The following is a 6,000-nucleotide window of genomic DNA, read 5'->3' as shown; positions in this document are numbered from 1 at the left end:
AGCTGCAGAATGCTGTATATTTAATACTTTAGTAATATTGTAAATATATTGTTTGATTAAGCATTCTTGGTTTTAACATAATGCATATGTGTTATATGTAAAAGTAAATAAATGGCATATGACAGTACACCACAATGTCAGTCATGTGCATTTCACTAAAGTAAAAACATAACTAGAAACAGTATTTCTGGCTCTGTTTTGTTTTTGCTTTTAAATTAGCTTTCTGTTTTGGAATTAGAATCCTCGCTACCATCAAGGACACTTCAAGACGTAGTGTCTCAAAAAATCAGCATCCATCTCAAAGGACCCTCAAGTCATACCCTCTTCTCATTACTACTTTCAGGAAGGCACTGTGGGAGCTTGATGCCCTACACTCAATGATGCAGAAACAGCCTCTTCCCCTCTGCCATCAGATTTCTGAATGGTCCATGAACTTACTTATTTACTGTCCATTATGCCACCAGCACTTAGGGCACCAGTGAAGATCCTCCAACTCTGTTGCTCTCCAGTCATCTTCTCTTTTGTGCTACAAGTGTGGTTCATTTCTGCCTCTACAATACAGTTCCAAGTTACTTCTGGTCTGCTGCATTTCCTCTGCCCTTCAGGGGTCCAATGAAGTGCTGTCTTAATGATGAAGTTATCCTCTCTTTTCATCACATGCACAATCCATCTCCAGTGTTTCCTCATGATGATTGTGGCCATGTCCTCTTGATAACACTGAAGGAGTAGGGTTTGGTTGGCCAGACAATATAGAAGATCCTCTGGAGGATCGTGGTGTGGAATGACGACAGCTTGGCAAAGTCACTCTTTGTCATGCACCAGCTTTCTGACCCGTACAGGAGTGTGGACAGAGGTACGGCTTCACCTTGGTGTGGATACTGTACTTGGCTGATCCCCATATCTTGCTCATTGATCTGAAGATGTTTCTCGCTTTCTGCCAAATGATTCTGTCCAGGTAGGAGAATCTGCTGGTGCTGGCCAAATCAATGCCAATATGCCTTGATGGGAGGAGGAGACTCTACATTGAGGGTCATGGTCTCAGTCTTTCTCTGGCTGTCTGAGTCCAACCTGTCCACCAAAGGTACATAGGTGCTGAGGTTTCTCTTGCATGTGCTGGAATGTGCGTGATTATAATGCAAGGCCATCTGCAGAGTCAAGGTCTTCTAAATGATCGTGCATGCGCATGGATGTACAGCCAGCTCAGCTGGCAGGAAGAGTTTAAAAGGAGATCTTTTTTTTCAGCAGTTTGATCAAGGCACAACTGCACAGGGGCATGGATGTCAGCAAGTTAGACTGACGGGGAAAATATAAAAGGCGGACAGCTTTATAGAGCTGGCGCTGGAGTAGAAGGAGACAGAGTAGGAGGCCTTTGGCAACAACATGTCGAGGTGAGGTACTTAACTTGTGAAGAATAAGAATAGGAAGTATATCTGTGAGGTTGAAGTTCTGTACACCCAGCCTCCCAAACAGCCACATCTGCACCAAGAGTGCTGAGCTGCAGCTCCTGAGGGACTGAGTTAGGGAACTGGAGATGTGGCTCAATAACCTTCGTCTGATCAGGGAGAGTGAGGAGGTGATAGGAGCTATAGGCAAGTAGTCACAGTCACACCAGGACCTCAGGAGACAGATAAGTGGAGAGGGATGGGCAAGAGGCAGATACTGGAGAGTACTCTTTTGGCTGTCCCCCTTAGCAAAAAGGACTCCTGTTTGAGTGCTGTTTGGGGGACAGCTTACCTGGGGGAAGAAACAGTGGTCATGCCTAAGGCACAGAGTCTGGTCATGTGGCTCAGAAGGGTCGGGAAAGGAAGAGGATGGCAGCAGTGATAGTGGATCAGACAGACGATTTTGTGGATGCAGGAAAGAAACGAGGATGGTAGTTTGCCTCCCAGGTGCCAGGGTCTGGGATGTTCCTGATCACATCCACGATATCCTGAAGTGGGAAGAAGAACAGCCAGAGATCGTAATACGTATCGGTACCAATGACACAGGTAGGAAAATGGAAGGGATCCTGAAAACAGACTACAGGGAGTTAAGCAGGAAGTTGAGAAGCAGGACCCCAAAGGTAGTAATCTCAGGATACTGCCTGTGCCACTTGACAGTGAGAACAGGAATAGGATGAGGTGGAGGATAAATGCGTGACTGAGGGATTGGAACAGGGGACAGGGATTCAGATTTCTGGATCATTGGGACCTCTTTTGGGGCAGGAGTGACCTGTACAAAAAGGATGGGTTGCACTTGAATCCGAGGGGGGGAAATACCCTGGCAGGGAGGTTTCCTAAGGCGACTGGGGAGAGTTTAAACTAGAATTGCTGAAAGTGGGAACCAAACTGAAGTGATGGAAGAAGGGACAATTGGCTCACAAATCGAGAAAGCTTCTTGACAATGTGAGTGGGAGAATAGACAGGTGATAGAGAAGGGATACACTCAGACTGATAGTTTGAGATTTGTCTCTTTTAATGCAAGGAGTATCATAAACAAAGCGGATGAGCTTAGAGCATGGATCAGTTCTTGGATCTATGATGTGGTGGCCATTACAGAGACTTGAATGGCTCAGGGGCAGGAATGGTTACTTCAAGTTCCAGGGTTTAGATGTTTCAGAAAGGACAGGGAGGGAGGCAAAAGAGATGGGGGCTTGGCACTGTTGAACAGAGATAGTGTCACAGCTGCAGAAAAAGAACAAGTCATGAAGAGATTGTCTACTTTGTAGGTGGAAGTTAGGAACAGGAAGGGGTCAATAACACTACTGGGTGTTTTTTATAAACCTTCCAATAGTAACAGGGACATTGAGGAGCAGATAGGGATACAGATTCTGGAAAGATGCAATAATAACAGGGTTGTCATGGTGAGAGATTTTAATTTCCCCAATATTGACTGGCATCTCCCTGGGGCTAGGGATTTAGATGGTGTGGAGTTTGTTAGGTGTGTTCAGGAAGGTTTCTTGACACAGTATGTAGATAAGCCAACAAGAGGAGAGGCTGTACTTGATCTGATATTGGGAAATGAATGTGGTCAGGTGTCAGGTCTCTCAGTGGGAAAGCATTTTGGAGATAGTGATCACAATTGTATCTCCCTTACCATAGCATTGGAGAGAGATAGGAACAGACAAGCATTTAATTGGAGTAAGTGGAAATATGAAACTATCAGGCAGGAACTTGGAAGCATAAATTTAGAACAGATGTTCTCAGGAAATTTGTGGCAAATGTTCAGGGGATACTTTCATGGTGTCCTGCATAGGTATGTTCCAATGAGACAGGGAAACAAATGTAGGATCCAGGAATGATGGTGTACAAAGGCTGTTGAAATTCTAGTCAAGAGAAAAAGAAAAGCTCACAAAAGATTCAAAAAGCTAGGTAATGACAGAGATCTAGAAGATTACAAGGCTAGAAGGAAGGAGTTTAAGAATGATGTTACAAATCCCGTAACTGGGTCACTTACCAGCAAAGATAGAGAGGTCCGTTGAAGTCTGATGGTAATATTTTTAACAGTATTTATTAGTAAAATACACAAAAATAATATCAATGCAAACATACAGACAATATACGTTGTCAATACTAAATCTAAAAGTGCGGGTATAATAATAATCAATAAGAAATAAGCTCTATCGTTGTCTAGGGGATAATGTATTGTCCGATGGAAATATAAAAGTCACTCAGTTCATTCAGGCTGCAGCCTTTGGTTGGAGTCAGGAGAGATTTTTAGAAACTTGCCGGCTTTTCCTTTTTATGATTTCGATCCTTCGAGAGTTCTATTGGTGTAGCCGGTCCTTTAGCTTAAGCTGTTCTTCCGTGGTGAGGCCCCAATCCCAGGCAATGGGAAAGGATGCACGCAAGCCCCCCACCGGCTGTCGCTATTAAATGCTGTCACGGGATTTCTAGCATTTCTCCTGGTGCATCTGAAGGGGTTGTTCCCCAGACCCTCTTTTATCCTCACTCACGGGGTCTCAGATGTCAGTCAGGTTGGGATGATGCAATCCCTCAACCAGCTCATTCTGGCTGTCTCCTGAGGGGTTTCAATGAATGGGACAATACTCAATACACAATTCCGTCTCCAAGAGACAATAGCCATTATCAATGGTCCTTGCTGAGGCCAGGACACATTCCAAGCCTTGTGTATTCTGGATGTCTCTCTCTCATTTCCTGGGTTCCAGACCCAAATTAATAGTGATCTTGCGATTCTCAAAAAGGAGGGGGCGACTCTGTACCTTTCGGCCCCTCAGAGTTGCTGCACATTTGTAACACCCCCTTCCTTCAAAGCTTTTTTACCATCGGTAACAGGAGTTCAGAATCTAACATAATACAAGAGTTTTTTTTCTACAGAGTAATACAGTTATACATTCCATTCAGCATCTAAGCAGTTAGCGATTACATTGTCACTTCCTTTAATATCTTAACATCTTGTACCTTAATAAATTCTTGTAGAATCAGACTTCAATTTGCTAACCACCTATTTTTATTCCTTTTCTTCAGCAAACAAAAACTAAAGAGTTGTGATCTTAGCTTACATGTATACTACAAAAGTTCATGCAAATACTAATCTTTATTTTACTTTCAGACTTAACAGTCAATCTTCCATGGGGGTTGTCTTTATTATTCACATGCTTTGTCGAAATTCCTTAAAACCGGATCCTGTTATTTAAAGTGGCAGCCCGTCAACCCTCGCCCCGTTTCCAGTTAACTCCCACAGGGTTAGCTTGTGCACCAGTGTGGACTAGGCTGTCACCTGCTCCCTTCATAGGCGTTATTTTATCAACAATGTGTTCCAAACTTAGACCATTTTCCGAATCTCCACACAATTCTTTAAGTTTAAGCAAGTTGCTAGTTTTCTCTTCAGGACCCTTCCTGCTATTAGTTCTCAATTTAAGATCTGCAAGTGATCCCTCTTTGTTGAAACAGCATTTCGAATTCTGCTTTTTCACACCACACTCTTGAATAACAATAGCGGGTGGGGCACCTTTACATTCCAAATCAACCTGTAATTGATTCGCAGGCACTACAAGCCATTGTCTCTCTAGCCTGGTTGCTGCTTCTGACATCAATCCAGACTTTAAATTTTCTTCATTCAATTTAGGAACTACACTTTTCCCTTTTCCTTCAATAATAATATTCACCTTACCACCTTTTATCTCCTCACTAACTTTTAACACACCTTCAAACACAAACAACTGGGAATTCTCACTTTCCACTATTACCAAGGTTAACCCTTTCTTCACTGAACCAAGTCCATCTGACCCACAAGGACTGTAGTTCTTTTTAACTGAATCCAATACCTCAGACTTTTTCTGAGCTCCATTACTAGGTTCAGTACCTCATGCGTCCATATCTTGAACACACTCAAATGGGACATTTGCCTCTTCCAGGCTTTCAATACCCGTATCCTTTTCAAATTCTAAATACCCCTGATCCTCCCAACTACTCTCTGGGCAACTCCCTTCTGGAGTAAACTCAACCCCATGGGCTGAAACAACCTCATCTGCCAACCCAGCAGACTTCTTCAAGGTAATGGCATCCTTTTCATCTAGGACTGCCCTCATTTCATTATCGGGAACACCTTTAGAATTTTCAACATCGTCAAACAGTTCTGCCAAACCAGACAAATCATCCGTGTCCAACCCTGGACCTTTTAACAGCCTTATCTGTTTCTCATCTTTACTTCGTGCCTCTATAAATTTCCTCCTGGCTAAGGGCAGGACTACCTCCTCTCCCTTACTCTCTTTCACTTTCCTATTCTCTGTTTTTCCACCCACTAAACCCTCGTGGTACAGGGTCCGTAAAAACATCTCGGCTAAATCGATACTGGCCTGATTTAAACTGGTCTCGTTCTCAGCTGCCTTTCTCGACATGCTGCGAGTGGTCGCACATGCGGGATAGATCTTGGAATCTAGGGGCGGGACCTCAACACTTACAGGCTGGCTCGTCAGCTTCATTGCTGACTAAAACTTACCACCGACTAAATAATTACCCAGAAGGACGTCCATGTCAGTTCTCGGGAATTCTGATCGCA

The sequence above is a fragment of the Hypanus sabinus genome, chromosome 6 (genome assembly GCF_030144855.1).
Source record: "Hypanus sabinus isolate sHypSab1 chromosome 6, sHypSab1.hap1, whole genome shotgun sequence".
NCBI classification, from domain to species: domain Eukaryota; kingdom Metazoa; phylum Chordata; class Chondrichthyes; order Myliobatiformes; family Dasyatidae; genus Hypanus; species Hypanus sabinus.
Note: the sequence above shows the minus strand (reverse complement) of the source record.